The 10365-nt window shown below is 51.6% G+C and overlaps 1 long non-coding RNA gene across 1 annotated transcript; it reads left to right on the top strand.

Annotated features, from left to right (window-relative positions):
- The first annotated feature begins 248 nt into the window (after window positions 1-248).
- LOC136144969 (uncharacterized) lies at window positions 249-10079 on the top strand. Its single transcript, XR_010658662.1, has 6 exons — window positions 249-369; window positions 1386-1479; window positions 2351-2505; window positions 3467-3525; window positions 3608-3822; window positions 7119-10079. It is a non-coding gene; the product is annotated as an uncharacterized lncRNA (long non-coding RNA).
- The last annotated feature ends 286 nt before the right edge of the window (window positions 10080-10365 follow it).

Raw genomic sequence — 10365 nt, 5'->3', positions numbered from 1 at the left:
CAAGAATTGAACCCAGGTCTAACCTGTATTGCAGGCAGATTTTTTACTGTCTGAGTCACCAGGGAAGCCCCTAGCCTAGGTTGGAATTAAGAAAAGTAGTTGCAGGAGAATGTCAGCCCACACAAAAAACTTTGCCCTATTACCAAGCATGTATTCCACATGCCGTTAGTTCAGCGTCATAATTATAGATGTGTTCACATTTAACTCACAACCTGAAGCTGAAGCTCTAATACTTTGGCCACCTGATAGGAAGAACTGACTCATTGGAAAAGACCCTGATGCTGGGAAAGATTGAAGGCAGGAGGAGAAGGGGATGACAGAGGATGAGATGGCTGGATGGCATCACCGACTCGATGGACATGAGTTTGAGTAAGCTCCGGTAGTTGGTGATGGACAGGGAGGCCTGGCGTGCTGCAGTCCATGGGGTCCCAGAGTCGGACACAACTGAACTGAGGTGCCCTTAATGACTAGTTTAGAGGAATGATGTTGGAAGACGGAAAGTTCTCCACTTTGAGGTGCATGCCGGCTTAGGGCAGGGGCTGACTGAGACCACCCTCCCAGTCCAGTGGGCTGTGACTTGTCAAGACCCAGAGGAGCTGTAGCTTCGGGTGGGGCAGAGAAGGGAAACAGCAGCGCGATTAGCCATCTAGTCAGTAGGTGAAACTCAACACCACAAGGAGGCCAGCGTTCAGGGCATTCGTCCACACTTGTTGCTTCAGGGAGAAAAGATGAGCCATCGGGAGAACGAAATATCCTGAGAATGAAGACAACTATGTGTGGGAGCCATGATAAAAAAAAGAACTGAGAGCTCCAGCAGCTGTGGAACTCTGCCCCAGCCTGACAGGGGCATGTCCCCTCCCGGGGCCCTCTCTAGAGTGATGGCTTCAGGCTTCAGGAAGCAGGTCGCCCTGTGCCTGACCTGACCTGTTTGTGTGTGTGCGGGGGGTGGGGGGGGAGGTGGGAAAGGTGGGCAAAGTGTGTGGCCGCCTTTCAATAACACCTTCCGGTTGGGCTGTGTGGTAATCACCAGCGCTCTGGCCGGAGTGGATGGGAAATGAGAGCGGGGTGGGCAGGACCCTCGTCTGCTCACCAGCTCTGGGAGGCCCCCAGCCTTCGGGCTGAGAGTGGGGAGCTGGGGAGGCTTGGCCAGAGGGGCCTTCTTCCCTGCAGCACTGGGAGGGAGCGCGGGAAGGCCTCCAAAAGAGCTAGGGCCCGTCGAGGGAAAGAAATGTCAAAGGAAGCCCTGTATCTTTCATACAACGTATAATTAACTCTCAACAGAAAGTGCCATGAATTCATAACGGGAGCCGACAGCGAGGGAGGAAGGCTCTGACAAGCATGAGATTTTTCGTGGGGTTTGTGTTTTTTTTTTTAATTTTTAAAAGGAACACCAACGGTTGCAGCTATAATTCTGGACCTCCTCCAGTAATAAGTGTCTCCCCAGCCGGATCATGCTGTCTCCTGCCTGACCCGGACCTGGTGAGCGGGAAGCGCTTCTCTGCCTCGGAGTTCTCTCCAGGCCCCCAGTGCTCAGGGGTTGGGGGCTGTCAGCAACCACCGCTCTGTCAGCCTCGGGAGCCGGCCCCAGAGCCCTCTGCTCCCCAGGAGCCATCCTCAGAGTCATCCCGGGTCTGCAGCCAGCAGCTCCCGAGGTCGCCCTTCTGGCGGAGCCCAGGCCTCCTCCCTAGTGCCCTGCCCTCCTCGGGGCGGCTGCAGGCTGTGAGGAAGGGTGGGGCGGCTGGAGAAGAAAGGCGGGGAGCCCCTGGGTGGGGTGGCTGCAGGTGGGCAGGGCCTGGGCGACCGCCAGAACAAACCGGGGCCAGCGCACTCCCCTCTGGCCACAAAGGGCTCGGTATGAGGGACACGCCCGCCCCGTGTGCAAGTGGGAGGCTCACGTTTCCTGACAGAGGAGGCGGCCCGTTCCCAGACCTGGAGGCTGAAGCCTGCTGGGCAGGCGCCCCACGTCCCAGCCGTGGGCTCCTGGTGACCCGTCTGGGTGGCTTCAGCCCCTCTTATCCTCTGGTCTGCACATGAGGGTGGAGAAAGGCCTGGACAGGCCGCTTAACTCCACAGGACATGGGCATCTGCCTTTTCTTCCTCTGAGAAAGAGCCTCCCTAGGTCCACTCCCCTCCCCCATACAGAGACACTCTTGTGTGCGCTCACACAGACACACATTCATTAGCTCCCAGTCTCAATGAGAGAAGGTCCCGCCCAACCGTACTCAGACTAGCCAACTCTCTTGTGCAGACCCTTCCACTTCCCCCAGGCCATTGCCTCAAAGAAGCTAGACTAGGCCCCAAAGAAGTCAGGCCTAGCAACATGTAACAGGAACTGTTGTACTGCCCACAGTACATCTTTGCTGATTCTCACGGATCCCCTGGGGCGGCTGTGCCGTGCCATGGAAAAGGATGGGTCAGGAAGTTACTGAAACCTTCCCTGCGCCTGGTGGGCTTTGGGTTTTACAATGAAAGAGTTGGTAAATCAACTCTACTCCAATAAAAAAGGTAAGAGAATGAAAAAAGTTAAGATGAAAAAAAGTTAAGAGAATACTTTGTCTATGCTCTCTTCATCAGTCAGTCAGGCTGAGAGCCACAGGGTCACAGGGCGGTCCACACAGCTCCTGCAACCCGACTGCATCGTGTGGGCCCTGCGGCCTCTGCAAGCGGGAGGGGCAGGCATGGTCCTCTGACCACTGCTGAAGCCAGTGGTAGTGGATGAGAAGTGGGCAGTCTTTGAATGTAGGGCTTTCCTCTGTCCTCTGCTCTGAACTATGAAGAGGACATTCATATATTGAACATATTTCTTGGACACCATCTAGAAAATAAATATTTCCTGCTCTCAGGAGCTTACATTTGACACAAAAGCCTGGGAGCTTCTCTGCATTCATTTCCTATAGCTGCTATAACAAAGCACCCCAGATTGGGTGGCTTAAGCAACAGAAATGTTATTTTCTCACAGTTCTAGATGTTAGCAATCCAAGATCAAGGTCTTGGCAGGGTTGGTTCCCTCTGAGTCACCCCGATTTCTTCCTGCGTCTTCACATAGTGTTCTTTCTGTGTGTGTGTCCAAATTTCCCCTTTTTATAAAGACACCACTCGTATAAAATTAGAGCCCACCCTAATGGCCTTATTAACTTGATTATCTCTGGAAAGACTTTATCCTCAACAAATGTCACGCTCTGAAGTACAAAGGGTTAGGACTCCAGTGTGCTTTCTTCTCTGGGAGGTGGACACAATTCAAGCCATAACAACCTCTACAGAGACATGTAGGAAAGTATGAAGGCGAGTCAGTTGCCTTTGAGGTGCCTTCGGCCTCCTGCTTCTTCGAGGTCTCTGGTGATGTATCCGATTGGTGGAACCTGGATGGTGAACTGTGCCCCGCTGCAGGGCAGGCTGGGAAATGCAGTTTCTGACTTCTCACCTTGGGGAGGATGGGCGTCTAATGTGGGATTTTACCCCAATACAGGAAGAGCCTTCAAAGGATTCATGGGAAAGTGGTCACAGAGCACAGGAGGAGTCTACCATGTAGGTGCTTTCAGATTTTCTCCAAGGGGACCCGAAAGCAGAGGATCAGAACAACCGTGCTCATGTTTCGTCTCCCCTTTAGTGCCTGGGGTTGTGTGCTGCCCGCTGCAGAGACCAGACGTTGGCGACCCCAGAAGACATCTGGCAAGTCTAGAAAATGGTGAACAGCTAACGTTTAATAAGCATTTACTACGTGCCAGGAATTTTCCTGAGCTCCTTAATATGCTCCTTACTTGCCTCATTTCATCCTCGAAGCAGCCTTAGGAGGCAGAGCTGATGATTACCTCCCTTTCCCAGGTAAGAAAACGGAGATACTGAGAGGTCAAGCGACTACTTAGTGGGTGAGACAGCCAGGGTTAGACCCCAGCTATTTCAATCTGAGACAGAGCTTAGCCACTTTGCTCCCTAAGAGATGGGAGAAGATGATGCACGATGGGGGAACACCTCCCGGCCAGGCTGTGGGGCAGTGGGTGAGTGCTATTAAGTCATTTGTCCCGGTGGCCACCTGGGAGCTCACCAGAGCCACCCCTGTGTGGCAGATACATTGTCTCACACTCTCTGTGAGCCAAGGTGGGTGTGATGTCGGTGTGAGGCACCCCTGACAAAGTCCTCGGGAATCCTGGGAGGGAGGCGTGGGAGGAGGCGGGGGGAGGAGGGAGGGAGTGGTGCGGGCTGGCCCAGGAGGCCCTGCCTGGCGTGGCTGAGGACAGCTTGCGTCAGAGGACGCTGGGCAGGGCGGGCCTCCGGCTGGGCCCTTGCCAGGGTGCTGCCTGGAGAGAGCTGGATGTTCCCCAAGGTTCTTCCCCAGGGACCCAGAGGAGCAGCTGGGCCTTGGAGGGGCCGGGGGGCTGCCAGGGCAGACCCTCTGTGTTCAGAGCCTCTGTGTTGCATTAGGGGCTTCCCTGGTGGCTCAGACAGTGAAAAATCTGCCTGCAGTGAAGGAGACCCGGGTTCAATCCCTGGGTCAGGAAGAGCCCCTGGAGGAGGGCATGGCAACCCACTCCAGTATTCTTGCCTGGAAAATTCCATGGACAGAGGAGCTTGTGGGCTACAATCCATTGGGTTGCAAAGAGTCTGACACGACTTGAGTGGCTAACACTTTATCAGGTCCCTGCCGGGCTTCCCTGGTGGCTCAGATGCTAAAGAATCTGCCTGCAGTGTGGGAGACCCTGGTTTGATCCTTGGGTCGGGAAGATCCCCTAGAGAAGGGAATGGCAACCCACTCCAGTATTCCTGCTTGGAGAATCCCAGGGACAGGGGAGCCTGGCAGGATACAGTCCATGGGGTTGCAAAGAGTCGGACACGACTGAGCAACTAACACAGACTCAGGTCCCTGCCATGACGCCCAGAGGCAGAGACCTGGAACCTCTGGACCTGTGTCTACCCTGCGCCATTGGATGTTGGAGTGTTGCTACTTCTAATACTTTGGGTGGGGCGGGGTGGGGGTTGTGGGAAAAGGAGCAGAAGGAGACAAAAGTGAATGAGACACCTTTCCAAAGCCCCAAGCGTGCCTCCCTGGAGATTTTCTCTGGCGCTGGCCCTCAGAACATTCCAAGTCCAGAGAGTAATTTCAACAGTGTCCACATGCGAGGGGTGTCTGTCATTCACCTGTGAGCTCCCCTTTTGAGAGAGATGGGACCAACCTAGCTGCCTCCCTTTTCAAAGGGAAACAGGGTACATGGTGGTAGGTGGGCTTTTCCTAAAAGGAAAAGAAGAGAAAGGTAAAGAGTATTTTCCTTTAGCACTGATAATAAGGTAAGAATAGGATGCTTTCCTATATACTAGCAGAACATTTCCAAAACATACAAAAGTAACAAAAGTAAGAAAGAAATGTGAAGGAAAAGAAATGAACTATTGGAAGTTTTTTATTTTTAAAAATTTTCGGCGGTTTTTATTACACTAGGTGACTATGATATGAAAAATGAGTGTTAGTCACTTAGTCATGTCCAACTCTTTGTAACCCCCTGGACTGTACCTCTATTCATGGATTTCTCCAGGCAAGAATACTGGAGTGGGTTGCCATTCCCTTCTCCCAGGGATCTGGGTCTCCTGCATTGCAGGCAGACTCTTTACTGTCTGAACCAGTTAATAAAATAGATCAGCTTCAAAAATGTTTACAAATGTCAGTGATATTCCAGAGTTTTAAAACTAAGTTAAATCCACAATAACATTAAAAAATAACCAGGGTGCCCTAAGGTTCAAATATCTCCTCCCAGATAAGAAGCAGAGAAGGGGGATATTCTTAGAATTTAAAGAATGAGGTGGGGCCAGGGTTACCAGATAAAATACAAGATGGCCTGTTGCATGTAAATTCTAGATAAAACAATGAGCATTTTGTTAGTGTAAAAGCATGGTCCAAATATTGCATGGGACATACCTATATGAAAAAAAAATTATTCATTGTTGAACTGAGATTCAAATTGAGCTGGGCATCATGTATTTTCATTTGCTCAACCTGGCCACGTTGGATGAGTGACCTCTGGAAAGGAGTCTGGCCTGTTAGCCTGGTGCCTGGTGTCGGAGACTCCAGGGAGACCAGGCCTCTGGCTCCAGGCCTCCCTCCCACGGCCCTGGGAAAAGGCCCTGGGCCTCTTCTCTGAGCTTTGCCTCCCTGGAGGGAATAGGCAGGGCCCAGCAGCTGCAGAAGGAAGCCTGGAAAACAACCTGGAAACAATTCAGGCTTCTCCGGGCAGCTGCCAACAGATCTACAAGTGCGCCAGGGCCCCCAGACCACACCACAGGCCATCTTCCGTGGGCTTGAGAGGTCGCCCTGACCGCCCCCGCCCCCGCCCCCCCGGGAGTATAGTAACACCGAGCCGCACCTCAGCTGACCCCGTAGATGGGCCAGCCTGCACTGACCTCTCCTTCAGGCCCAACACTGAACTGCCCCACATTCTCTGGGGCTGAGGTCACTGAATGCCCGTGGGCCTTTCCTGCAAGGCTGAGGTGCCAATCTGTGGGCATTCGCTGGGCGACTATTGTGTGTGCTGACCACAGGTACCCTGGGGAGGGGTCTGCTCCCCAGGAGCCCAGGGAAACCCCTGATAATGAGGGTCCTGCGATCCCTCCCCTGAAGGTGCGTGGAGCCTGCCTGCCTGAGGCCTCTGGGCCAGCCGAAGACCCTGCAGGCCCTCTGCCCCCTGCTCTGCTAGCCCTGCTCAGGGGCCTTCTTCCCAGAGCTGTGTGGGAGCTGCTCTTGTGTCCTTTCCCAGCGAACAAGGGGGAGAGAGCGGGCGGAAAGGGGGCAGGCCTGCCCTGGGAGGTCTCAGCTTGAAATGTTGGATGGGAGCACTCACTGGGGTGTTGAGAAAGGAAGGAAGAAAGGACAGCTTACGAGAGAGCCTGGCTTTGGTAAGTATCTCCTCTGAGGTGCTTTTAGTCCCAATTTTTACAGAAGATGAAACAGAGGTCCAGAGAAGTCGTGGAATCTCTCTCAGGTCACACAGAAATGCTAGCCTGAGGATTCCCAGCCAGACCTCTCTGAGTCTTAAACCTGGGTCCACTCTGTGCCTCTTTGCGGCCCAGGGGAGTTCCGATCTAGTTCAGGAGGAAATATCTACTTTTTACTCTGTTTTTCTACTGTGCTGTGCTAGGTTCCTGCCTCCTCTGCTGCCCCTAAGACTTGGCTCATGACTGTGAAATTTCCACTAGAAAATCATGCTGAAAGGAAACAGCTGTACTTCTCTGTGTCCACGCCGGGAACCCCATCTCCTGGGCTCTCGACCCTCCTCTCACAGAGCTGAGTGAGCGCTTGGGCAAGACCGTGGTGGTCTCTCGGCAGTACATTGGGGATTGTCCCTGGTCCCTGCTCTCGGATGGCTCACTTGGTGATTCCTGACGGACTGCAAACCAGCCTCTCAAACCCAGCCTGTGTGGTGGGTTGAGTTTGGTTAAACTGGAGGATATAGGCCACCATAATGCACCATGCCTACCCCCTTAGCCCTTCTTAGATGTCTCCCACAGAGGGCTCAAGCCTTCCTTATCTTGGGCATTTCTCAGAGTGTCTTTGGCACTGCAGCCCCCTTGGGTCACCATGCCACCCCCTCAACACCTCACAGCAGTAGGATGACAAGAAACCTCTGAGAATGGTGGGGAGAGCGTGGGGGCTGGGAGATGAGAGGGAAGGCTCTGCTTCTTCCCGTCATGAACTTCCTTTATTGACTCACCCATGTGTGTTGGCTGGATGGGGAAACACGAGAGGAGATGGAGGCTGGACGTGGTAATACCAGCCTGGTGGCTCTTGGCTCCAAGTCTGTTCACAGATGTTTGTTAACCAGACGTCGTCAGAAAGGACTTCCAAGCTCTACTTGCACCTCCTCTGCTGAGGGTTGACTCAGTAGCATTTCTCAGAAGCCCCTTTCTTCTGTCACAGCTTGCAGCTCCTCTGAGACTCCAGAAACATCCAGCCTACGCAACGTCTTTTCTTGACTGAAGTGTGACCATTGGAACCATACTGCCTGGGTTCCCATCCTGGCTCAGACTAGGGGGTGATCCTCAATCCCTCTCTGCCTCAGATCCCTCGCCTCTGATGTGGGGATGAGAGCATCTATGGCCCAGAGTTGTTATTGGGATTGCAATGTTATCAGCTGTAAAAGACTGAAAATAGTACCTGGTACATGGTAGGTGCTGTGGAAGTGTTAGTAGCTATCTTATTATTACTATTACAGTTCTTTTCTTTCTCCTCTTCCCTTTCCTTCCACGTGTCTAGTCCAGTCTTTATCAATGCACTGTCCTCCAAAGCCTCGGGGGGCTGGCTGGGCAGAGCTGTGCTTACAGAGTGGTGTGGGGGCCTTGGAAGGCTGGAGACTCTCCCACAGAGATGAACATGTGCCTCTGAGAAGGGGTGGGGACCCCTGCAGATGGTTCTGAGGTGGGCAGGAGCAAGTCACCCTCTGCTCTACTGACAGGAGTACAATTGCCTACAGCAAGGGGCATGTCTCCTGGTGGTGAGGGAACCTTGGTTCGGGTCCAGATAGTTCAGTTCAGAGAAAAACGCATCTGTCAGAGGACTTCTGAGTGTGTCCGGATGGAGGTGAGGCCGCACACCTGGTCTCTCACCTGGGATGAAACCGTGCAACTCCGATGGAATTCAAACCCAGCCCAAACTCTGATTGAGATTTTAACCCGTGAGCTGGGACTTGAACCCATTGTCTTTTCATTGAAATCACACACCTGGTCTCAGGACTTAATGAAGATCAGGTTCTTTGTGTCTTGGTGTAGAAAGATTTCATTGAGAGGCAAAGTGATAGGTAAGAAGTGTCAATAGATTGATTGAGAGGTACACACTCCACAGACAGAGTGTGGGCCATCTCAGGTGGCAAGAGGCCCCAAAATAAGTGGTTAGTTTTTATGGGTTGGGTAAATTCTTAGGCTGATGAATGAGAGGACTGTCCAATCATTTTGGAGAAGGGGTGGGGATTTCTAGGAATTGGGCTGCTGCCCACTTTTTGGTCTTCTGTGGTCAGTCTAACTGTCACAGCACCAGTGGGTGTGGTGTTCAGCATATGGATATATTACAGTGAGTGTATAATGAGGCTCAAGGTCTACTGGAAGTCAAACCTTCCACCATTTTGGGTCTAGTAGATTCTAATCAGGTTATGTTGTATCCACAATGACTATGTCATTCTCTTAAAGGTTATATCCTGTCCCCTTCCCTCTTGTTTCAGAGGTTGCAATTAAGACACTCACACAATAGGACTCTAGTGGGTTGATGGGTGGCTCCCCAAGAAATATGTCCATGTTCTGGCCCCCAAAACCTGTGAATGTGACCTTGTTTTTAAAGAGTCTTTGTAGATATCATTAAGAATCCTGAGATGAGGTCATCCTGGATTATCTGGCTGTGTCCTAAATCCAATGACAAGTGTCCTTGTAAAAAGTAGAAGAGGAGAATTCACAAACACAGAGGAGAAGGCCAAGTGAAGACAGAGACAGAGTCTGAAGCTATGCAGCCAAAGAAAGCTTGAAGCCACCAGAAGCTGGAAGGGAAACTTTGGAGAGAATGCAGCCCTGAGGACAACTTGACCTTGGAGTTTTTTGCTCCCAGAACTGTGAGAAAATTCATTTCTGTTGTTTTAAGCCACCCAGTTTGTGGTAATTTGTTTCAACAGTTACAGGAAATTAATAACAAGGACCAAGTGCAAACCACAGCCCATCTGCACCCCAAAAGGAAAAGGAAAAGATAAGGGGCCATGGTTTGAAGTGGCAAAGGCAGAGAGAAATGAAACTCAAAGGATCGATGAAGGACTTTCATTGATTGCTGCATGTGATGGAGCGGGTTGTGCACTGCATAGCGGTGGGTGTCATATACAGCATGGTTGTAGATCTGAGTATTTATTGGTTGGTTTTTCCCTGCAGGCGTCAGTAAGGTGTCTCAAGGAAGGGGTGCCTCTTAGTAAAACATAGAAAATTACACTATGGCCTTGTTGGTTTTAGTGAGAAATATGTAGAAAGCCCTGTCCAGTGGAACTTTCTGCAAAGATGGAAATGTTATGCTGTAATTATTGTTGCTGTTCAGTCACTCCGTCATGTCCAACTATTTGCAACCTCATGGACCATAGTACACCAGGCTCCCCTGTCCTCCACTGTCTCCCAGGGTTTGCTCAAATTCATGCTCATTGAGTCGGTAATGCTATCTAACCATCTCATCCTCTGCTTCCTCCTTCTCCTTTTGCTTTTGATCTTTCCCAGCATCAGGGTCTTTTACAATAAGTCAGCTCTTCGCCTAGGTGGTCAAAGTATTGGAGCTTCTGCTTCAGCAACAGGCCTTCCAGTGAGTATTCAGGATTGACTTTCTTTAAGATGGACTGGTTTGATCTCCTTTCAGTCCAAGGGACTCTCAAG

This window comes from Muntiacus reevesi, chromosome 12, assembly GCF_963930625.1.
Source record: "Muntiacus reevesi chromosome 12, mMunRee1.1, whole genome shotgun sequence".
Taxonomy (NCBI): Eukaryota; Metazoa; Chordata; class Mammalia; order Artiodactyla; family Cervidae; genus Muntiacus; species Muntiacus reevesi.
The sequence above is the reverse complement of the archived record's forward strand: the minus strand, read 5'-3'. Positions and strand labels throughout refer to the sequence as shown.